This window comes from Strigops habroptila, chromosome 2 (genome assembly GCF_004027225.2).
Source record: "Strigops habroptila isolate Jane chromosome 2, bStrHab1.2.pri, whole genome shotgun sequence".
NCBI classification, from domain to species: domain Eukaryota; kingdom Metazoa; phylum Chordata; class Aves; order Psittaciformes; family Psittacidae; genus Strigops; species Strigops habroptila.
In genome coordinates this window covers 86122647-86148829 of record NC_044278.2, presented here as the reverse complement: position 1 = coordinate 86148829, position 26183 = coordinate 86122647, and positions in this window count along the sequence as shown.

Sequence of the window (26183 nt, the reverse complement as noted above, 5' to 3'; positions counted from 1 at the left end):
ATTATACAAAATTTATTTGCCTCTGATACTCCACAGACATCACCACAAATAGCTGAAGACACACAAAGAACTTTGCAAACAAGGTTGCTGCGTCTGAAAGCTACACAGCTGTGCAGCATGACATAGTGTTCAAGCTGATGTGTTTTGCCTTTACTTCAGATACCTTCTCTGCTTCCAGTATTTACTTCCGTGATAATGATGTTCTTTGAATTCTAGCCTTGATTGACTTTCTATGCCAGACTGAATCTGAGCATGGAGAACTTGGTCTGTCTGAATCTTTTGCCTTCTAGCTCTGCTTGCTTATCAGTTTCTCTTCACTGCAACAATACCTTCAGGATACCTATTTAGAAACTCTGAAAATTACCCTAAGTTTAAAAGAGCTCTGAAGTAAATAAGATGTAACAGAACTTGATGCATACACTTCTACAGCTAGAAAAGATAATATCTTTGACAGGATCACAATGACTTCAGGTATTCTTAAGCCTACTTTCTGTTTGCCTTGGAGTTTAAGCCTATGAAATCATGGTATCCTTTTCAGCCTAATCCTCAATATATATATTTCTAAGTGCATCCCCTGTAGGGAATGTTATTTGTTGTTGATATCTCTTCCATGTATGATTTTTCCCTTTGCAAAATTTGTAATGTTAAATCAAACTTAAACTAAAATATCCCTACCTGAAATGAGGGGACTAAGGACAACAGAGTTATTTTTTTCCTTATTACTATAAAGCTTTTCTCTGTATCTGATTTAACCTCTTATTTTAATAAGAGTCAGTTTCTTTGATATTAAATTACTCCTCTTTTTTTTTCTTTTTTTTTTTTCCTTTAATTTAATCACTGAAAAAATAATACGTGCACAGACTAATTGCTTGCCAGTTTGTATTCTGGTATAATAGGTTTCTTCAAGAAATGCAACATCTGGCCTTTCCTTTGGTAATTTGCTTATAATTCACTTACTCCTAGCTTTCATATTTGAATGGGTTAGGTCAGGCATGTTAATGGTGCATGGTTTAATATTTGATCGCACCCTTTAGTTTTCACAATATTTGTCCTTCTTAAAGCTTTTTATCCCCTTTTCTAATCTTGATACAGCAGCTGAAGCTAAACCAAATCTAATTCCCTTCTATATCTTTTAATCCCTCAATGCACTTCTTTGCTTATGTGTACCCTTTCCAGGCGGCTCAAGATTTTTACAGTTTGTATATGGCTCCTACTTAATTGAGCTCTAGCATTACTTTTCACTTGCCCACAATATTTTAACTGACTTGATAGTTGTACTGAATTCCAATATTGTCCTGGGTTCAGTTCAGTGGAGCTTTTGTGACTTGCGAAGTTTCCTCTCTTTTTATTTCCTTACAAATTGTAGCTATTGGACTTTTTTACTAAAACCTTTCATCTATCTCTTTGTAGACCTTAGGTTCTGATAAAACCTGAGGATTTTCATTACTACCATAAAGCCTAAGTACAATTTTGAGGTACTAACAGTTGCTACAATGCTACACATTCTGAAGTTCTGACAAACTTTACATACACAAGTTTTTGTTCAGCTGTGTTCTATTAATTTGTAAATATAGCACCGACCATCCTCTGTGCAAGAAACAACACTCACCAATGAATGGATTTTTATTTCCTGTGAATATCTACTAGTCTAATGATTTTGACCTAACATTTCAATACAACATCAACTTTTATATCTCTTTATACGGTATTCATGGGAAAGAATGAATTAATCGTTTTAAGGACTATTTTACAGTATTTTTTGAAATAAACTCTCTTCACAATTGTACAACATGGCTTTTTAAATGCAAATGCAGTGACACAGTTTCCTAAGAAGTCTTCTGAAGCAATAGAAGTGATTATATGTTGGCATTCTCAGCAGCAGGCTCTTGACAAGCTGATTATCCCCTCTGTGCTTGCAGCAGTCACAGCCTGTAATAAGTAAGAGGCTGTAAATTCTAGCGGCCACTCATTTTCCGATTTCACTGTCTGCAGGAGCTAGTGAAAGCTGAAACCCTTCTATTCTGCCCTTTCATGTCAGTTAAAATAATGGCCAAATTTATTTTTCTCTTAGCAGAATATAATTGAGATATAGGTGATGGTGCCAGGAAAGTGAGATCATTTAATCAAAGGTCAAATTAGTTTCTCACTCTATACACCCATCCAATCAAAAGCTCTTTTTTTTTTTCCTTACCTGCATAGGAAATTCTAAGATAGCCTTGCCACCTCCTTGTGTTGATCAGACATTTCCCAATAGTGCTCTGTCACAAGACATCCACTTATAGAGGTGTTCCTATGACATTTCCGCTTTATTGTTCTTTGTTCAAAAGTATACTCCATGAGGGGGGAGGGGGGAGTGGAAATCCAAAATACAAATACGTTTTTCTTGGTGATGTTTGATCATTCCATGTTACTATGGTATGGTTTTCAAATGATAAAATAATTGAGGAAACATGAAACTCTTTTTATGTTTTTGACTTATGATGACAATATGTTCATTTTCTACATATGATGAACAGACAAAAAAATACTCTGCAATATAAGGGATAAGTGACTGAAAGATTCATCAAAATAGCTATCTGTCAAGGGCAGGGTTTATGCTTTGTAAAGCATATGCTTTGACAAACTGCTGGTTGGCAGTCTGCTCAATGCTTTTTCTCTTGGAACAAAATCAGAATTATTCTGGCAAATAATATATTATTCTAATCAAACTTCTGTTTGAATAAATATTTTAAATGTCAATGAATAGCTATTAGTATTACACTGTTGAGCTACTTTATTTTTAATTGTTGTTGCTGCATATTGGAGTAAATTCTTGTTTATTATTGTTTCATATCTCTATTTGTCATGACATGATGTGGTACTTTCATTCACTGCCCTTTCTCAGAGAACATATTTTCATAATTAGTTCTCTTTCTAACACATGAATATAGGCCCAACATTTTATAAAGATGCCATTAATCAAGCTGTTTTGTGAGATCCTCTTGGGCCAGATGAAAGGATGGACTACCAAACAGAACAAATTCACATCAAAAAGTGACTGAAGTTCTGCATTAAAGATTCGTATCCACAGACAGACATCCTTTGAATGTAGAGGAGTTACAAAATACAAAATCCAGATTAAAAAGAGAAATTTTATGAACAGGATAGAGTCAATATAGTATAATTTGCTGCATATCAAAGTGCCACACTGGCAAAACAAATACTGTAACATTTTAACCAGATGGTTTGATTTTATTTATCATCTCCAAGCAAGATGAAAGATAAATAAACCTTCTTTTCTAGAAAACCTAAAGATATTGAAGAAAATACATGGAATTTAATAGTAGAAAACCAAACATAGATCCGTACTATGAATTTCTGTGGCAATATTTCCACCTCAGTCATATGCACAGATCTGAAAGGAATAATCACACAGAATTAATCATTATCCAAAGCAGAAATTTTATTTTCACATTTTTGAGTTGTAGGATTTTTAACAGCAGGACTTTGACATCTGAAGTGTTTATTCGACAATTAAGGAGTTCTCTTGAGGCAGTCCTAGACATAAACTGCTCTAATACATATCTACGGTCTGCAGCTTGAAAGGGACTCCACAACTGGTATTCATATCCAATTCATAAGTCAAAATCTTCAGACTTGCTGCTCACACGAAGTTTTTGCACACAAGACTGATTCTTACTGTATTCAGCCTAGTTATATTTCATTTAAAATCACTGCAGTGTAGCCTTGCTCTGTACCTTGATCTGTGTTTTTTCTCAGAACAGGTCTGAGACTAAGACAAAAGCCTTGAAAGATATCATGGACAGCATTCAGCAATCTAAACAATAGAGACCTGTTCTCATTTGAGATGTCATAGGGTATCTAAGACATCTGCAAGGGGCTGGATGACACAGGCCAAATCCTACAAAAGAGAGAGATCTCCTGGAAAGCCATCTGGAGGCTGGGCTAGATATCCTATGTCATTAGACATTGTTCAGACATGTAAAAGCAGATGTAACACTCCCAGTTTAAATATTACATACAAAGCTATAAAAGCACTCCAAACCAAGTATATTTGCTTAGAAAACTTCCTATCATGGCTTCACCCCAAAGTGACAATTAAAGCTAAACTAAAATCAAAGTTTTAATTTAATTCTCTTTCTTTCTAGAATGGTAGTTTAAAAACAAGCTTTATGTGCAAGAACAGGTGTTATTGTAGTAACTTTTTATATATTCATCTGGATAGGTCCATTGGTTTATGTGGTAGATAGATACACTACTTGAACCAAGTTTTTTCACGCATGTTATTTGGATGATGATAAAAAAATTTAAAGGCTGCTATATGAAGATGGTAGATTCTGTTTTCTCTCAAAGAAAGAGACTTTGGTGGGGTTTTTTGGGGTTTGGTTTTTTTTTTTTGGTGGCTTTTTTGGGGTTTTTTTGTTTGCCTTTTTTTTTTTTTTAAACGATGAAGATGTGAAAGAAGAAGAGGAAAACAAAAGATTCCATTACAAAGAGATTTAATGACCATATCTCTACAAATACATTCCAGAGTTCAATTTTAAGTCAAACTACCTGTTTAAATAGAATTTATTACATCCCTAGAGAAAGTAATAAAAATATGGGGGTTTTTTTTTCACCAATTATAAGCAAAATGATAATTGGATGGTTACCTTTCTGAGTGCTACAAAATTATTTAGCCACAGTGTCATTAACTGATTGTAGAGAGTTCTTATTGGCCAATTACATTACTTACAATAAAATTCTTCCTGTTTCATTCTCTATCATCTGCCATACAATAGCTCTTTAAATAATGTATCATAAATAGGTTGATTCTCACATGAGATACTGATTACAAACTCATTGTTTGTCATCTGATTTAATTTCATACAAGTTAAGGATGTTGAAATAATTTGATTTATTCATTTGAAAACAGGAGAGCTTACATGGACTCATTTATATTTGTTTTATAGCTCATATTCGCAAAAAAAGAATAGATGAAACTGATCAGATAGCATTTTCCTCTCACATTTCTTAATTTGTTTCACACCTCATTGTGTTTCATGCCTTCTGTTCAGACATGGTTTATGTCTTTGTTTGTTCCTTTAAGTCTCATCTCTTTCACATATATTTTCAGTCTTTTCTCAGCTTTTTAAAGCATTTCATAGGTACATCATCTGAGTAGTTCACTTGACTATATTAATATTTTGTTAGAGCTTAACTGGTACAGTAGGGAAGGCCTGACAGTCAGACTCTTAACTACAGCCACTTCAACCAAGCTTCTTCAGCTTTCAATTTTAATTTTTTTTTATATAACTCATCTTCCATTGTCCTCCTCAATAGTGAATTTCAGAAAGATTCACAATGCAAACAAATTAAGATGTGAATATGTGAATGTTTATCTGAATTTTGAAGGCCTTCAATGTCAGGACACTTAGTAGATCGAGTGATTTCCAAGTCCTTCAAAAGTTTTTGAGATGATCTATCTAAACAATAATTTAAAATCTGTTTCTCAAATTAAAAATGTGTATTAAATACCATAAATCATCATCTTCATCATTGTCTAATTCAAGTATTGAAAACATTCTCTGGGCAATTACTTTCAATTTTAGAAAAATGATCTTGGTCTTATTCTTTATTTCAAACTAACTGGAACTTATCTGCCAATTATGACAGTGACAGGCTGTGGGATGAGATGCCTAGCTTTTCATTGTCATCTCTGAGATTTCTTCAGTTAAAGATTTTACACTTGATATGCAAACATCCTGTCTAAATGGGATATCTTTCCGAAGATGTATGTATGCATGTAATTATTTATTTCTATGAGACTGTTGCTACTAATGTAAGACTGTAATTTCATCATGTTGTCTTACAGACAAGAAAAAGGAGGTGAGAAGGATTAACAGCTTCCTTCAAAGAGTTGCACAGTGCACATTCTTCTACATTTCAAAATGTAAATTAGAAGAACAGCATAACAGAAATAAGCCAGGGTAACAGGTAACAGTAAATAAGGCTTTTTTTTTTTGAAGAAAAATAAAATCTTAAATCTTAAGTAGCTGTTTACTGAAGTCATGCAAGTAGTAAGCTTTAAGAAGCTCCTGTAGTTTTTTCGTCACATATATAACTGGTAGTCATCCAAAGAACTAACCAATCTAAAAAAATATGTGACTATGCAACTACATCATAAACAGAGTCCTATTTTGCAGCATTCTATACATTAAATGTGCTTCTTTTTTTTTTTAATAATCGGCAAGAAGTATTATTATTCAAGCAGTATTGCAGATTCCAAAATTAACTGGCCCAACACTTGCCTAGGAAGGAACTGTGAAATATGTGACCTTGTAACAGAGAATGCAATACTTGCTGCTGCCTCAGTGATATCATAAATCGTATCAAGTTGAAGATTTGAAGAAATGTTAACTGAAGGGTGACTGATTAGGGCAGGCATAAGAAAGACTATGAATAAAAGAAACTACGTCTGTATAGCACCTGGATGCCTACAAAACGTAACTGAGAAGTATAAGAAAAAGGAGAAGAAAACAGCACAAGAAAATTCAGTATCTCGTAACACAAAGGTAAATGTAACATGAAGTAACAGCACCAGAAAGCAAGATACAAAAGAACCCACACTGTCCCATGCTGCCTCCTAAGATTGGATCAAATTCATTAAAGCATGGCTCTGCATATTTGTTGTAGGTGCTAAGCTAATTTGGCATATCGTTTAGGCCACACACTGGGTGACTGGCAGCATAGCATGTGAATCTGTATGTCCTGTGAAAGAGCATAGTAAGTCAAAATACCTCATTCCTTTCTCTGAAGGAATTTCCTTGCACATCTCTTTTAAGAACCTTATTGAGGATGGATCAAAATCGTTCCCAAAATCTGCTGTGTGAGTTAGTGAGTATCAGTGGCCCTCAGTTTGTGTTCAGCAATGTCATCCATAACTGCCTTGCTCCCAGTTCTCATCTACTTTGTGAAGAGTGTGATCAGATGCCCTGTTCTCACCATGTTTCAGGGGCAGGCACAGAGAAGTTCAGCAATTTCATGAGGTTGCACTACAGCTCACAGAAAACTGAAGTAAACTGAAGAGTGCTTATGTTTATGCATGTCTTTATGTCTAAAGATAAGTAAACAAGCTACTGCCTTCAACTTGTTTTTCTGTAGTTTGTATCTCTAATAATGTTGCAAGGTCTCTTTAATGAATTTTCCCTAGAAGGAATACACAGTTTTCTTTTATCTCAACAAAAAGTAATCAAACCATATAATTTCTCTATCCCACTTTCTGTATCCTATTTTGGAGTAAAGATTTAATCATGAAGCTTTCCTTCTTGGGGAAGCTCACATTATCATTGTTATTCTATAACCTCATTCTTCTGTTTCTTTGATAAGTCTGTGCTGTTCTACTTTTCATTTCTCTCTTTTTCACACGCTGTAAGTTCTATCCATGCACAGCTTCCATTCACTTACTTCAAACTTAAAAATCTTTACATGAGTTTTTGTTTTAAGTGATGAAACAGTGTTTGGTTCTTATGTGGCATCTATTATTACATCATAAAGTAGCCTGATCATACTAGATTTCTTTCAGGAAAGTCACAAAGTTCTTTCCTCCCCCTGTCTTCATACTGAGTACACATATTCGCAGTTTCACCCACGTCTTCATTGACAGAAACTTCATTGACAGAAAATCTTTGAGTAAGTAGATCAGTAGTAGATAGTAGTATTTTTCCTGCTAGGAAGAAATAAACTTGTCAAAAGAGAAACTAGATAGTTGTCCTGGTTTTGGCTGTGATAATTTTCTTCCTATAGCTGTACAGTGCTGTGGTTTGGCTTTAGTCTGAGAATAATGCTGATAACATACCGATATTTTAGTTGTTGCTAGGTAGCACTTATCCTGATCAAGGACTTTTCAGTCTCTTATGGTCTGCCAGTGAGGAAGGGCACAAGAGAGGGAGGGAGCACAAGAGAGGGAGGGAGCAGAGACACGACACCTGACCCAAACTAGCCAAAGGGATATTCCATACCACAGCACATCATGCCCAGTATATAAACTGGGGGAAGTCACCTAGAAGGCACAGATCACTGCTCAGGTCAGGCTGGGTATCGGTCAGTGGGTGGTGAGCAATTGTGTTGTGCATCACTTGTGTTTATTGTTTGGTTTGATTTTTTTCCTTTTAGTTTTATATTCTCTCCCCTTGTTATTTCCCTTATCATTATTATTATTAGTAGTAGTAGTAGTAGAAGTAGTATTACTATTACACTGCAGTTTAGTTATTTAACAGTTCTTATCTCAACTCGTGGGTTTTGCCTTCTTTTGATTCTCTTCCCCGTCCTGCCCAGGGAGAGGGAAAGGGTGGGAGGGTGAGCAAGTGGCTGCATGGTGCTAGGTTTAAACCATGACAATATTAACCATAACAAATAGTTAAGATAATGACTTCATAAATACTGAGTGTATTATCTCCATGTTTCTAAGTAATATAGAATCTAAACTTTTTATTAAACTTTTTTTCTTGTCTGTAGTATTATCAAGATGCTTATCACCACTCACAACTTACCCACAGTAATCTGTTCCCCTCCTTGTCCCAGAAAGACACAGTTACACTGATAATGATTTTAGGAGCAGGAAAACACAACTATATTATACTATAAATGCATTTTCTTTTTCTACTGCTGTCTCCTCCTTTTCAAGATCCAGTTTGTAGAAGTTATTATTAAACACAGAGCTGCCTCCAAAAAACCTGGGCACCTGAGTCAAACCAGCCATCCTCAAGGTACTTGGTCCTCTGAGTTGGGTGGCAGAGATGGGGAGCTGACTGAAGTCCCTATAATACAGGAAGAAATGGTTAGTGACCTCCTGTGCCAGTTAGACATATACAAGTCTATGGGGCCAGATGGCTTACACCCAAGAGTGCTGAAGGAGCTGGCAGAGGAGCTCACCAAGCCACCCTCCACCAGCTATCAGCGGTCCTGGTCTAGTGGTCAGGTCCCAGATGATTGGAGGTTGGCCAATGACACTTCTCTACAAAAAGGGCAGGAAGGAAGACCCCGGAACCTCCGTCAGCCTGAGCTCAGTGCCAGAGAAGGTCATGGAGCAGATCATCCTAAGTGACATCATAAAGCACTTGCAGGAAAACAGGGGGATCAGGCCCAATGAGCACGGGTTCATGAAGGGCAGGTCCTGCTTGACCAACTTGATCTCCTACTACGACAAGGTGACCTGCCTGATTGACAAGGGAAAGGCTGTGGACATTGTCTATCATCTGGCCTTTAGTAAAGCATTTGACACTGTCTCCCACAGTGTCCTTAAGAGGAGTGGCTGAGGGAACTGGGGTTGTTTAGTCTGGAGAAGAGAAGGCTCAGCGGGGATCTTATCACTCTCTACAACTACCTGAAAGGAGGTTGTAGTGAGGTGGGGATTGGTCTCTTCTCCCAAGTAACAAGTGATAGGACAAGCGGTAACAGCATCAAGCCTCACCAGGGGAGGTTTAGACTGGATGTTGGGAAAAATTTCTTCACCGAAAGGGTGATCAGGCATTGGAACAGGCTGCCCAGGGAAGTGGTGGAATCACTGTCCCTGGAACTGTTCAAAAACTGTGTAGATGAGGCCATCAGTGATATGGTTTAGTGGTGGTCTTGGCAGTCCTGGGGTAATAGTTGGACTTGATAATCTTAAAGGTCTTTTTCAACCTAGTTGATTCTATTCTATGATTCTATGCTCATTGCCTTCAGTCCATATATCTTATTTACCCCAGTTATGAAAGTATTGAAGTTATGTCTTTCCTATGATATAAATATTTTTTGGAAGTTGCTCTAAATAAAAAAATGTGAACAATGAAGTTTTTCACAATCTAAGTCTAACTAGGTGACAAATTGCATGCTCTTTCCAGTCCATCTATGTTTATCATTCCAGTGTCTAACATAGATTTCCGGTTAAATAGTTCACCAAGTTACAGATGCTGATGTTCTCTGCAGTTATCAAGGCTTTGTAACCTACATAGCCATCCTCAGTGTCTTTGGAGTTTATGTGTAATTTGGTGTAAATATCTGTATAGATTAAACAAAAAAAAAAATCTATGAACTCTTTTGGCTAGCTAAACAACCTCTTTGCTTTACATGAGTTCACATAACGTGGGTCTACATATGGTGGGTTCTGTCTCACTTTACTTAGTAGTCATATTCTTTACCTTTGGACTGCTGCATCTGTATATGCCATATATGTCACCAGAAGAGTACACGGAATTCCTGAGATGATTTTATGAATGCTTTTGTTACAATTTTGTTACTGGTTTTACTCAAAATATTTTTCCTGATACCTCTCAGGACAATTTTCATTTTACATCAGTGACTTACAATCACCCCGTCATCAATCAGTGTAACAAAATTCTTTATCCTCTTTGTCATCCAGCTGGTAGATCTGTACCTTTTAGCAGAGGTATGATTTTAATTCCCCAGGTGCACTTCATGTTATCATTTTTGTTGGGTTTTTTTTTCAAAGTTGTCTCATTCTTCCCTAGAGACATTCAGGTGTTCCTATTGCTTTATACATTTCACAACTTTCTGTCATCATAAAAATCCATTAGCACCAACTATATCACTGTCATTAAGCAAGGTATTAAAGACTAGCTGCAAAATTATTCGATTGAGTACTCCACTAGTAATCTCTCTATCACACAATAATTCTTTATTCAACTTACAATTCTTCTACTAACCACCATATTAAGTGAAAAGTTCCCATGGGGTACCATATCAAGTGTTGTAAAGAAGTCAAGATAGATTAGATCTACCACATCTCTTGTCTATAAAAGCAGTCATTTTAGGAAAGAAAATATTATACCACTCTGACACAATCTGTCTTTGCTAATCCTTGCTTCAATTTATCCATTTTCCATTCACCTCAATTTATTTAATTATTGCTTCCTTCGTAATTTGTTTTGCTGTGGCTTCCCACTGAGGTCAGACTGATGGTTCTGTAGATCCAGTTTGATTTCTCATCTATTTTAAGTTATAGTCATTATAGTTTACTCCTGTAATTTGAAAGCTTGTGTTGAGTGTCAATGGCAAGTTTTTAGTAGTGGCAGACTGCAGGAAGAGCCTCTGTGAGAAGAGATAACGGTCTGCCCTGTGCTGGACAAAACCGGTCTCAGCTGGCTCAAACAGACCCACCACAGGACACAGCTGAGCACATCATAAAAGCTGGTTGTGCCTCTGTGAAAACATGTTCCAGAAAGGGCAAACAACATTTGAAAGAGAGAAGAGGGAACAGCAGATGGAAGGAGGAAATAGCAAGGTCAGAGTACATACTCCATAGCAGAGTAACTACACATCTGAAGGGACCATAGCCCTGGAGGACTTGTGCTGCAGCATATGAAAAGGATGAGAAACAAGGAGCAGCAGAGGGAACCTGCTTCAGGTACTGACTTCAACCTCTTGCACTATTTGGTGTCTTACTGAAGGGACTGAATATAATCTGTGGTGATAACAAGATAGGATAACAAGTGTCTCATCTGAAATACTGAAGAGGAAAAGAAAGAAAGAGGTGGAGGAGGAGAGAAATTTTGATTGAAATTGAGTCTGGGATTGGGGGAGAAGATGTATTTTAAAGTTTGTCATCTTTGTATTTGTGGTCTGAACAGTAATGGAGTCTGACAACAACTTAGTAACAAAGGTTTATTGAGGCGGTAAGAAAGATGAGCAACCATTTGCCCATATGGCAACTCACCCAATCACTGATAGCAAACACAGGATCAGAAGTGATGCTGTGGCTCTGGCAGACTGCTGGGAATACTTGGTGTCCAGGTCATCTGGCAGCAACAGCCAATAGTGCAAAAGGCTTTTGCATGCAAATAATTCATGCTGCCCTTTGGCTCCAGCAGTGGTAGAGTGATTTGAGAGACTCTCACCTTACCTCTGTTCTGTAGCAGCATCCTGCCTATGCTGCTGATGTCAGTTAGGGGGCAAGGTGTCAGTTTCCCAGTTCCTAAATTGGTAATTAAATATTTATGCTAATTGACAATAAATAAAGTTCAATTCACCAAGTCAAGTCTGTTTTACACACAATAGTGCTTCAAAAGTCATATCCCTGTCTTTATTTAAACCCTCACTCGCGTTCTTACCAATTTTCTCTCTCTGTCTCACCAGAGCAGAGAGAGGTAAGCAAATGGCTATGTGGGTGCTTGCCTGCTACATGGGGTCAACCTACCACACAGGTTTATTAAGAATACTGGCTATTAGACTCAAAATTCAGACCAGTTTTTCTTTCCAGAACTGGTGAGACAGATCTGACACCCACAGAATTTTTTAGGGAAAAAGCTGGAGGTGACAAATACTGACCTAAGCGAAGTATTCCTAAAATGTTCACTGAAAAGATATATGAAATAAAACATCAAAATAATATGAAATTAAAAATTAGTTGGTGTGCAACCATGCAGACTGATTCATGCAGAAGTTATTGAGAAGGTATGACATAAAGTATACATGACAACAGTTAACATTAGTTGTTGTGATTTTTTTGTTGGATTGCTTTATATTTCTGTTTCTCAAATGAATAGGGGCTTTACAACAAATGCAAATATTTGAATACAATCTGGATACATGAACACACACTATCTCTTTTTTTTTTTTTCCTTCACACTAAGAAAGCCACATAAGCAAATGTGTTAAAGCTCAGCTTGGGAAAGAATGAGATAGGTTAAAGAATGTGCAAATAATATTTACTGGCGTGATATTTTTGGAAAAACATCTGTTAAGTGCATCAAAAATTAGTTTGAGACTCTTTTCAACATTATCCCAACAGCATGATTTTGTTGACTTACAATGTGCTGTAGGGATTACACAAATACTCCTTTAATTTGTTTTCCCTCTTTGCATATTCCCTCTACGCTCATTAATTGCCCTAGGAAGGCGGTAATAGAGACTTCACTTGTTTACAAGAGCACACATGTTTAGACAGATGCTGAACTTTGAAAGGAAAGTAAAATGCTTCCAGTGAAAACTCTGATAGATGTTAAAGCCTGAAGGAATCAGCTCAGACTTCCACAAAGAGCAATACTCCCCTTGCCTCTACAGAAGACCAAAATGAGATTTAATGACACGAAGTCTAATAACATGAAGTTTCACCCAACAGTTATAGTTAACATCCAGGAAAGACAGACTGGAATGACAACTGTGTCTAGACTTAATTTGTATATGAACTATGGATTTCTAATACTTCATTGAGGCACATTTCTCATATGAAATAATACTGGGTTTGACTGGGGAGTTAATTTCTTATTAACAGCCCTTATGGTGCTATGTTTTTCATTTGTGATCAAAACAGTGTTGATAACACATCAATGTTTTAGCTATTTTTGAGCAGTGCTTACACATCATCAAAGTTTCCTTCATTTATCTCTGCCCCAGAGAGTAGGCTGGGGGAGGACATGAGGCTAGGAGGGAATGCAGCTGGGACAGCTGTATTCTGTACTATATAATGTCATGCTCATCCATAAAACTGGGAGGAAAGCTGGCCAGGGGTTGCCATAGCTCGAGGACTGGCTGGGCATTTGGGTTGACTGGTGAATGACTGTTTTTGCATCACTTGTTAACTTTGTTTTGCTGGGGTTTTGTGGTTGGGTTTCTGTTTTGTTTTGATTTTCTTCTACTTATCAAACTGATATTTTCTCAACCCACAAGTTTTCTTATGTATGCTCTTCTAATTCTCTCCCCATCCCACTAGGGGGAGAGAGCAAGTGGCTGTGTGGGGCTTAGCTGCATAATGGATTTAAATCACAACAGTGACCTCCTTTATTCTGAAACTATGAAATGGGATAAAGTGATGATGCACATCCAGGCTTAGTCTGGTGTGCAGAAATGAAACATGGCTTCTTTGGGCATCTCCAGCTGGGAATTACAAATACTGAAGAATGGGGTACTTCTTCAGCAGTATTGACATCTCCCATGTCATCTTTTCATTAACTTTTTCAGCTTCAGAGTGTGTAAATACCATTCAGCACTATAATGGTAGAGATAAAGTAGCATTATGACAACTTGTTTTTCCCCCAAATAGTCAGACTGCTCATTCAACAACATGGAAAAGCTTATCCTTGTACACCAAGCTCTATCTTCCAGAAAAATGAATTACTTGTTACTATGTTTATTAGAAACAGCAAACATAAGACACAAAGTAAAAAAAAGAACAGTGAAGGGCTGACATTCCTTTCCTCTTTGGCAGAGGATTTACTTCTAGATTCTGTAATTCCTTTCCTTTCTATTACTGTAACTGAAAATCATGTTGAACATTCTGCTAAAAATGCAAATAATTTTGAGCATGTTTATGAAGCTGCATGCAATATTTCAATATAAAATCATATTGACTGAAAGCCGTATGTCTTACATTACATGGAATCATAGTTTATGATTTTTTGAAGTCTGAAGTTTAGAACAAAAAGTGCTCCCATTTCACTTTTTTGCTTGATAGATTCTGTGATATTTCATCAAAAATCAGATGACCAATTATTAAAAGCAATTTAAGATTTGGTTTTTTTATTGTTACTTTATAATAAGAATGTTTAACTTGTAAAAAGTTCACTGCTTATGTTAATTACACACTTACAGAATTAGCAAGTAATATCTTCTGGGTTCTGGTTTGTGAAACACAAGCTATACTTCCTTCATTATATAGGATAATGAAACAAAGAATAAAATTATTACCCTTTTCTAATTTGAAAAATCCTATTGTCAAAAAAGCTGTCATAAAACATTACCAAAAGATCAAAGCAATTTGGACGAGGTATAGGAAGTGTAAAACAGAGGTTAATAGAGGTTAACATTCCCCTATTTGGTCCATTATCTGAATTGCTGATGTTGAATCATTTATGCCTTGTTAATGAATAAACAACATCCTCTAATCCCAAGGGCTCAGACAGGAAATTCCATATGCATGCTAGGTATTTCAAAGTGGACAAAAGTACACAGGTGAATAGCATGTAAGAATTAGCCCTATGGTATACACAGTACCAAACTAATACAAAGAATGATAGTCTTTTGCTATAGCTAAGGATTCATCTTACTTTCTTTAGTAAAAGTTATGAGTCTTTCCACATACATTTGAGCTGCAGCTGAGAAACCCTTCTCATTTCTCAACCCTTTTCATTTCTAAATAAATCTGCTTCTCATCTACACTGGGAAAAGAAGACCTGCTTTCAAATAGCTAAAAATCGGAAAACTTTGAGTATGGCAGACAGATAAGCCAGCAAAATCATAGTCATGAGCGGGAAAGGGGTCCCAGCAGTGTCTGGCTTTATGCTCCTCCACGAAAAAAGGTTCAGTGGCAGTAACAGAGCTGCTTCCCAAACACTATCTTCTGTTGTTAATGGAAAAAACAATTGTGCTTCTTCACCAGAATGAAATGGTTGTTGTTGTTCCTCTCTCCATTTTCCCCATTCTTAACAGAAGGCTAAAGATTATAGTAACAATAGGTAAGGGTTTGAGAAGCTTAAAGATGGATACATTTCCCTTTTTCGTTCACTTGCAAGGTAGAAACCAGATACCATTCCCCCCTGCACTGTCTTAAAGGTAGGCAGGCATACACTTTCAAAGTTTGTGGGGTATTTCTGGATTTGGGCGCACAGGTTACAGAGCCTTGATAAATCATTACTGAAAGTATGATCATTCGAGAATAAAATTCTGCAGCTACTTTGTGACGTGCACAACAAAAGCTCTTCTAGAGTAATAGGGATTCACAGCTGAAAGAGCTGGAACAACCTCTCTTCATCTTCCTTTAAACCTAACATGTGATTCTTCCAGCTTCAAGAGAAATGAAGATGAGAGGTAGCACCAAATTCATGAAGTCTCTGTGAAGTTTTCTAAGAAAGAGGAAATACGTAAAGAGGAAAATTAACGAGAATTTTACACTCCCATCAATTTTTTCATGAAAATATGTAAAGTTTTGAGATGGCAGACTTCATTTTGCCTTGTTTATTACTTACAAAACAGTTTTATTCCTCTGATCTGGAGGAATATATCTTTATTTAATGATACAGAATGTTTTCTTAGATAACATAGTCTCTTCCTTTATTTGATGCCTTTTATTGCTGTACACTGCTCTGTAGGTGTCAAGAGCATATTTGACACAACACAGTATACTTTTTTTACTCAATTTCTTTATCTTTAAATTGCAATTGTTAAGTGGGAAATGCCTTAAATCTTTGGCATTTGGAAACTAACACTACACATTAAATATTCTTTAACAAAATGGTAGACAATAATTGCATAACTTCAGGACAGTTAGTCTGACATCTAGTATTGGCACATGAATGGAATACTCATGCATGACTCAACTGATAAAGAATTAAAATAATATAATTAGTCCTTGCCAATTTGATTTAACAGAAAGTAGACCTTGCCAAAAAAAGCTTGAATTAATTCCTCAAGCAGATTGGAACATTGGACGATAAAGGTACTTTATTCTTTTATTTGAGAAGTGCTAAACAGTACTCTCTTTTCAAAAAATAGAATTGTAGAATAAAGATAACACCTACATTAAAAGAATTGACAAATGAATGAGTTATCAGGAGACGTGATTATCCCTGTAAATCACCATCATATGGTAATGTTTCTAATAGTATTCCTCTATGTAGAAATACATCATATATAATCTAGTATATTGAATATAGGGTATGTTATATTAATATATTATGACTATATTGATATTTAACAATATATTCCATACTTTATGTGTACATATATACTGCGATCAAAATTTTAATCATTAGCCTGAATATAAAAACAAAATTTCTGGCGGTAGCATTTTTCAAATGACACAAATGCCAGTAAATAGTGACCAGAATGTGGCAGCTATACTGGGGATCTGGATCCCACATTAACCTGCATACTGTTAAATAACACACTGCAGAAACAGAACAGTTACTGCATAATTATACACTTTGTAACTTGACAGAAAAGGATAGACTCTACCGTTTCTTAGTATTCCTGAGAAAGTGTTAAGGATTATAGTGGCCAGACAACTATAGATCTCTTTATAACATTCTACAACTATGCTGTAGTCAAAAAAAAGAAGATTGACATAATCCTTGGCATTATAAATAGAGTAAGTACAAAGTATTAACTTAGGAATGTGAAAAGGATTTTATTTTTTCGTTTATATAACATTATTTTAAGTACAGAAATATTGCTCAGTCTTCTAATAACCACCTTTTTAGAGCTGTTTAAAAATAAAATGTTAAAAAAAAAAATCACAGCACTTTTTGAAAACAGATGACAGTTAAAGACTCAGTGGATATCTGTATTACTCTTTTGATGGTACTGTGTCTTCCAGGTGTCTTGCTTACTCTTCTTACAGAAAGCAATTCTGCAATTGCAGTCAAGCACTGTCCTCCAATATGGGACATTGTATGACTGTGAATATCACGTGGAGCAGATCCGGGCAAGAAAACAAGTATATCTTGCTCTTTATAACTGAGAAGAAACTTTTTTTGAGAAGTATAGCTACAAAGATAAAGCTATCCGGCATGAATAGAAGACTGAGAAATTACTTGATTATTGCTTATGTATTCCTTAAAAGAAAACCACTAATTAATAAGTGTTTTAGCTAAAGCCTCTTTAGCTTAGAACAGAAAGGAAAATCAGTAAATATCAATGGAAGCTGAAGTCAGGCAAATTCAATTTGGGCATAAGGCACAAATATCAAAGAGTGAGGTTAATTAACCACTGGAAAAAGATTATTTCAATCTAGTTAAATACAATACATTTTTAGCCAGACACAATTATTGACTTTGATGCAATCTTGACTTTGGGATGACTGCATAAAATGCAAAAATGGGGTCTGTAATACACAGCAGGAGAGAGAAACTGATCAGGTGGTCCTAGTTAACCTCTATACCATGATTTCAACCTTCTGTAATCTCAACCAATAATTGATTTTATCTGGCCATTATTCTCTGCTAAAATGAAAAATTTCTTTACAGAAGCATAGAAGGTTTCTGATAGGCTTTACGGAGACCTATTCAGTACAAAAAAATTCACTTGTTGAAAAAAATCCTATGTAATTGTTAATATTTTCTTTAGAAAATCCATTTCCCCACTCATGAGGGATATATAATTCAGCTGCTACAAACCTTATAATGATTATGATTATAACTAGCTTAAATTGTTTTCCCTGGTGTTAGTGTCAGGACAGTCAACATGTTTTGCATCGTATTCCAGCTTAAATATGTCATTGTTTACAGTTGTCATTTCATAAGTACATATCTTGTTTAAATGAATGTAGATTCTATGATGTTTATAGAACTACATCTGTTGAAACTGTGAATCTCAATTCATCCAGAAGAGGAGAAAACAGTCACTTGCCATACAAGCTCGTCTGCACTATATTTGCCAGTCAGCTAGAATAGGAAATGGAGAAATTAGGAAAATACACTTAACATCTTAAGAGTCAAATTTATGAGGTTAAACTCAATGCTACTCATTTTCTCTCTAAGTCTGTTTTTTCAGCTTAATTAACATTGTTTCTGTTTCACTGAAGCTATATCATATGGGACACCATTGCAAGGATACATGCACCCAGACTTACTGAACCTGATTCCCGGTGACCACTGAGGGAAATTACCCTGCGTTTTCTCTTCTGAAATAGTTACCCGAATTAAAGCAGGCAATTATTTAGAGACTTACAGACACTAAGTTTCTTAGAAGTAATTAAGCCTTTAATACTCTTAAGGAAGTCACAGTAACAAATAATCTGAAATATAATCTGACTAATGCATGTTCTAATAATCATTTTATTTTATGTGAATGGAAGAATTTTAGCTGCTATTTTATTACTTGTAATCAATAGATATTGCTTATATCCATTTTCAAGGGTTGTCATATTCATCAAGCCTTAAAAGCTTTATGATTTCTAATAATTTGTCTTTTTCAGAATTCAGAAAGTTATATGGGAAAGGAATAACCTAAATTACTCAAATTTAATTTAATTAAATTGAATCTACAGTAGCCTGTTTCTTGAAAGATTAAACACCTTTAAATTCTACTCTGCTTCTGGGGCTGCCGAGCAGGTAACTCAACAAAAGCAACATAGTTTCATCTGCGCAATTGCTTGTACCAAATGTATTTATCATAGTAATTTTTTTACAAGCTGTTCAGATATGAATGCACCTTCAGTATTTTGAATGATTTGGTTTCTGAATTTGGCTTTGCTTTCGTTTAAACATAAACTTTTATGTTTACCTAGTCCAAACAGTACATGAGTTGAGGACCTTTTGTACAGCCATAGAGAGATAATTCTACTTCCTCGATTTTCGATTTCTGACCTTATGTGTGTGTATATAAGAATTTATGTTAAATATAGATTGCTTTTGAGACATCTCAATGTTAAAAAAATCCTCATCTGCATTCTATTATGCTTTTTACGTGACATTAAAACTCTAATCATCTCCTGAGTAAAACTCAAAAACTTTCTTTTTAGCCTCAGTGTTCTGCTGCAATATCTATATTCTATGATGCCTTTAAGAAATCAAATTACTGCTTTAGGCAACAGTCAGAAAATCCTGATACACATGCAATTTCACTTTTATAAATTTATTTCACCTTTTTCAAGTCACTTTCTCTTCCTCACATTCCTAAAAGTAAGTTGTCTTCTATTACCACCACATTATGCTTAAGAACTTCTTGCCTTGATGGAAATAATCCCTTCACTTTCTCTTACAGTCAGTAACCAAGCTTAAAATAGAATTCACTGTTCTGAGCTCCACATTCTGAATAATGCCATCCTGTTATTTCTTCTAAAAGTATTATGAAAAGATGAAATAAAGCATAACATTTGAGGTTTTCTGTCATTTTCTGTCTGTTGTTGATCAGACCCACTGCCTGAATTTTATTCTGTGAATTTCAAAACATTGTTTTCATGCTGGTATTTTCATACCATTCCTTCCAATTCTTCCTGTAACAGTCTGTTACATTTTCATTTGAAATGTTAACAGGCATCAGATATTTCTGAACATTATCAGATTACCTTTACATTATATCTTAACCAAACTAGACATATTTAGTTTTTAAAGCTTTTCTCTGCATATAAATTTTGGGATGCCTTTAATCAACTTTGTTATCCTTCTGTGGTTCCTAATCAGTTTGCTGCTCATTAGATGAAACTGAATATGCACAACTGCACACAGTAGTCTAAAGGACAGGTCTCATGTAAAATCTAGTGTGTTTTTAATACATAACTTAATGGCTGATATATCTCAGAGAAGACAGGAGACCAATGAAAAGCTGGTTTCATTGACTTCCATGTCAAAATTTTCACTAATTTCAGTAAGGCCAAAATTTATCTGATATACCAGCTTGTACGGTTACCTAAATGTCTGATCTGTTCTCTCAGGTTACTAGGTTAAGGGCTATTCAACATAAGAGAGAAATACAAGGGATGTGAACTTTAATAAATTAAGCACACCCACAGATATGAAAACCCACATGAATAGAGCATAACAAAGACAGTAGCAAAGAGCAGAATTATCAGCTGACTCAGTGGTTACCAAAATAACCATTCAATTGCAGCACTGATCTAACCAAACCTTTGCAACTGACCTGAAAATACAAAAAACCCTGTCATGAATCACATAGGAAGTAATCGTTGATACTAAATGTATGCATATTTTTATATATGTTTGTACATATATATAATTATGGAAATTAGAGCTGCCTGGGATGGAGCATTTAAAAATCTGACAAAATCATTCCAGTTTTAACCTTCAAAAGTAAACCTTACTAAATCAGTTCATTAACAGTACACAGTACTAACTCTTAGTTCTTATGCATTATTAATTGTCATTAATACATATATGACGTTGTTAGCCTTTAACACTTATACTCTAAATAAGTGAGTATACAATACCACAAAGCAGTTGCCACATAGTTAGGACTGAAGGCAATGGTCCTTGGTGGCTATCTGAGGTCAAGATAATTAGGCTTGACAGCTCTTTGGAAGGAAAAGCTCCTTTTTATTATTTGGGTGTCTCCTACCCACACTGTGTCTTTGATCTTTTGTGGTCTTACTGGTCACATACCTGTGTACAATGCTTATATACTGTGACTGGCTATGCCATCATAGTGTCATAAAATACTTGCAAACTGGTCTTGGCTACACTGTTTCAATATTCTTATTTTGGGTTCAAGGCAAGATTTAATATTAATTCACTGTTAGTTTTGTGCAAGCAAGCTGCTGATCGGTGTGATTTTTGGGCTGAGTCTTGTTCTTCCTCACCAAATTACCCTGTCTTTTTCTCAAATGCTATTCTCATTTTCTGTTCTATACAGGAGCCCTGTATTTTCTCACAATAAAACTCATGCTCCATGCATGTGAGCTAGTGGTTGGCTAGTGAGTGAGCAGGGATACTGGAAGGAACCAAGACTGGAGGCAGAGACTGCAAAATAAGGCCCAGGAACAAGGCATGTATTCTGGACAAACATCGAGTCTGGTCTGGGGTTTGAAGTTTTGGCTTACGAATCAAAAAAGTAAGCGTGTATATTCTACTAGTGAATAGTGTGCCGCCACTTTAAATCACACAACACAGTTGCTAGTACACAAGTATTAAACAGTGTATGTCATACTCGCTTCTGTTTAATCCCTCTTCTCACAGCCAATATGCCATTTATTCATGCAGTGTAAAACATCTCTAACAGCAAAGAATGACAGTTTGCTTTCCCAAAATTTACTGTAGCTGAATGGTTATTGCACTGTTGAGAGTGCCTCAGCTACTGGCAGAGAAAGACTTCTCCCCATACCATTTATTTGTAAGACGACCATTAGGAATATAATACTGTGCTAGTCCCACTCTCTGATAACTCTTAAGGATATTCCTCATACACTAGTGCTTTCTTAAGCCTTTTTAATTGTTGTGTGAAATACTGAAACACACACACATATAACTGGTATTAGAAGGCTGTCATAATGTAATTCTAGATGTAATTCTGAGCATCTTTAAAATATTCACAATTTTTTTTCTGGGTTTTGATTTTGTTTTGTTTTTTGTTTTTTTTTTTTTTTTGGCCGGGGAGGGGAGTGTACAATATCTTTGACATTTTGCATTCGGGAACTCTTAGGATTTTACCAAATGGTAGATATCGTAATGAGGAAAACAAACATCTCACAATGTATTGCATCTCAATAGATAATGAGTAACAGTATCACTCACATGCTGTTTCAAAGCACAGTGCCATCCTAGTAAACCTATCTGCACACATGCTTTTCATCAGTTTGTTTTTGCTAAGTCTAGATACTTCCCGGAGCTTCATACCAGTTTGTTTGCCAAATAAGATCCTATCTTTCTTGGTTATGCTTATGAAAATGCATTTTCACATTAAATTGGAAACCAATGAGTCTGTCACCATTCCTCTCTGGAGCACAGATACTCCTGATGCACAGATTTAACATAGGCTTAAGGGGAGAATGATCTGTGAGAGCCTGTTGTTAAAATATTGACAACACATCACCTAGGATTTCCTTTAGCAAAGGGAACAGCTTATACCTCTGTGAGCTGAATGCAAAACTACAAGGAGTTTCTTTGTATTTGTCTGCAAAATGACATATACAAACAGCAAGGAAAACATAATTAGAAATAGGCAAACTGCTAATGACAAAATATGGAAAAATCCCAAATTCAGGATATTTGCATTGTAGCAAGAAAATGTCAGTGAGCCATAAACAAACTGCTCAAACTAGAAAGAGGCTTCTGAATACTTACATAAGACTTAAAAACAAGATTAAATTTTATTAGTTGAAATTACATGCAGATAATTTCTAATCTTTATCAGTGGCTTACTATGTCACTTAAATTTAGAGTAATTAGAACCACTTCAGATGCTCTAGGGTTCTCACCTGTTTTCTAGCAGCCTCTGTAGCAGCAAAAAAGCAGGCATGAATTGTCTCATTCATGTTTGGCCCAAGTAAATGTCTCAAATACCATAAGCATATAAAATATTATTAAAAATATGTTTAGACAATCTTGCCCTTAATTTCAGTATTCTAATTTGTACTTAAAGTGCTGAATTGCCCTTTTTATTATTTTCTCAGACTATTACTAAAAAAATCCAGACTAATAAAAACCATGCAGGAGAACTTTGAGTACAACTTTGTACTTGTAAGTGCCCACGAAATTTGTGTAATATAAATAAAAGCATTTACAGTTTATAGATGCCAATTTAAAACTGACTGTTAACTTCCTTTAGTGATCAACTTTAATATAGCTGAGATATTTGGGCTTTTTTTTTTCATCTTCAATCTTCCAAAACTGTTTTTCCACCAAGTTTGTTCTAGAGCGTTATATCCCCAGGACACTTATTCAGTCAGAAATGCACAGAAGAAAACATGAAATCAGTATTATCTATCAAAAGATATGCATACAGATATATCCTTTGCTATCAATAAATATCCACCAGGACACTTAAGGTACTACAGGAAAGAAAAAGGCAAAATAAAATTGAAAAATGTGAATAAATATAAAATTAACATAAAAAAATAATTTGCTTAACTCATATGACTTTATACAAGTATTAGAACTACCAGAAGAACCAGGCCTAGTGTACACTGCTGCATATTACTTGATGTAGGTATATCCACCTTGCTACTCAAGTTACGTTATGGAAGGAAAACATATTGAGATTTGCATTATACAAGTCTCAAGTTTTGCAGTATTTCAACTGTTAGCATCCCTCTTTGTTTACAATTCCTTCATAACCATGGACATACATGCTTTTTTTAGTTTTGGTATTATGCCTTAAAAATATGGTTTTGTCACCAAAAGCCCCTTTAATATGAAACACATAAATAACTAAAAAAACCCACAAACCAAACCAAACCAAAAAACCTCTTAGCTTTGCTGAATATGATTTGTCTGATACAAGTTCTAATATTCAAAGGCCTGAAAAATGTGAATAAGAAAGCTGGCTGCAACAAATCTACTTTAGAGAGAGAAGCAAATAAAAACCTTCTACAGTTTGTCTGCTAAGTATAACTGTTATTCATGAGTATGAACCCTACGGGAGCTATTTCACTCAGGGGACTGGAAATAGCATACAGACACTTTTACCTCTAGGTCACTGTTTCACGTCTAGCTCAGATTAATAATGACCAAAATGTATTATATCATCTGCTGGCTCTGGAATGATCTGTGCCAGACAATCTGGCAATTCAGGAGAAATCCTAATGGACATCAAAATCATCAACTTTGGACCAAATAAAATCTTAATTGCAAGTCTTACCAGACAAGTGGTAGCTTTCTTAGCTAATGAAAACTAGTAGTTACTTTACTAGCTATATCAGTTTAATGGACAAAAAAGAGCTAAATCTTTGTATTTTTGGCAAGCTGCTTATTTGTTGGAAAATACATTTTTAATAATTCCACTAAGTCTGTAGTTTAAAAGTTAGTATGGTGATCTAAATGAAGATGTAAACTTACATTTTTTTTCCCCTTTTTAAAAAGTTGAATACTTAGGAAAACTTACTGAGTACATCTGAAGACGCACTAGAAGATAAAACCCATGGATTCAGATAAGAAGAGTTTAATAGTTGAAATACAGGAAAATATAATGGAATAATAGAAGTAATACTAACACTGATAATAATAATAAGGAACAATAACAAAGGGGAAAATAAAATTCAGAAAACACAAGTGATGCACAATACAATTGCTCTCCACCCCCTGACTGATACCCAGCCTGACCCAAGCAATGACTGACCCCTTCCAACTAAATCCCCCCAGTTTATACACTGGACATGACATGCTGTGGTATGGAATATCCCCTTGGCTAGTTCAGGTCAGTTGTCCTGGCTGTGCTCCCTCCCAGCTTCTTGTGCATCTCCTCACTGGCAGAGTCCTTGATTAGGGTAAGCACCACTTAACAGTAACTAAAATATCATTGTTATCAGCATTATTCTCAGACCAATTTTGCCTGAAGCCAAGATTCACAAAAGCATTCAAGATTTTGGATTTTTATTTCTTTTTTTAATTATTTTTATTTTTCTGTTTAATTTAATGGGAATTATGTTCCTCAATGACTTTTGGGAAACTGCAGTCTACTTCTCAGGACTGTTATCTAATGCAGAGCTCTGAGATGAGTTTCCCTTCAGTGTTCTTTTAACGACTGCAATACACCTCCATTGAGACTGTTGGGATCTAAGCACTTCAAAATATTGTATGACAGCATTCTTGTTTAGATAGAGTGGTGTTTGTGTGTCTTTTTTAGAGCTCCCTTTAGCAGATTTCCATTACCTAAAGGGGGCCTACAAGAAATCTGAAGAGGGACTTTTTACAAGGGCATGTAGTGAAGGCACAAGGGGGGGATGGTTTTAATCTGAAAGAGGGTAAGTTTAGGTCAGACACTAAGAAGAAATTCTTTACTATGAGGGTGGTGAGACACTGGAACAAGTTGCCCAAGAAGTTATGGCTGCCCCCTTCCTGGAAGTGTTTAAGGCCAGGTTGGACAGGGCTTTAAGCAACCTGGTCTAGTAGAAGGTGTCCCTGTCAATGGCAGTGGGGATGGAACAAGATGATCTTTAAGGTCCCTTTCAACTCTTAACAACTGTATGATTCTATCATTCCAGGAGATACTTCAGCTAATTTTCACATTCTGAGAGCAACTTAGAACTCCCTAATGTGGAGGACGTTATTTCTTCCAGAAATCCCGTCTGCCCATGAAATCCACTACAGGGTCCAGATAGATAAATTTAATTTTCAACCACAAATTTAACCACTCATTGTAACTAACCCCTATTGGTGGACCTGAGATTAGGAAGCAACCTTCTGTGCAGGTCTTCACACATCTGTTACTTACTGATTTTCTGTAGCGGTTAAAACTGGACATATTTAAGCTCATTTAGCCAAGCCTAGAGCACTCAAGTAGGGTACACTGCTCTACATGTAACCTAATTTTTAACAACCTAGTGCATACTGGTTTATTTCACCTATCAGGAGATCCTCAGCCAGTGGCATTATGATACAGCATGAAAAAGTATTATTGTCCACCTTCCAAAGAAAAGCAGAGCTTCATAATTGTGTATACTGTCTAATATGAGAGCCAAACAGCATGCTTTTCCAGGCTGCATTCACGCCCTCCTTCTGGATTCTCCTCATTTTCCTAAAATGTAAAAGGAGCCAATAGAGTTTGGTTTAGACTAATGAATTCCAGCATTTGAGGAAAAATAATGAAGCATTGATAAA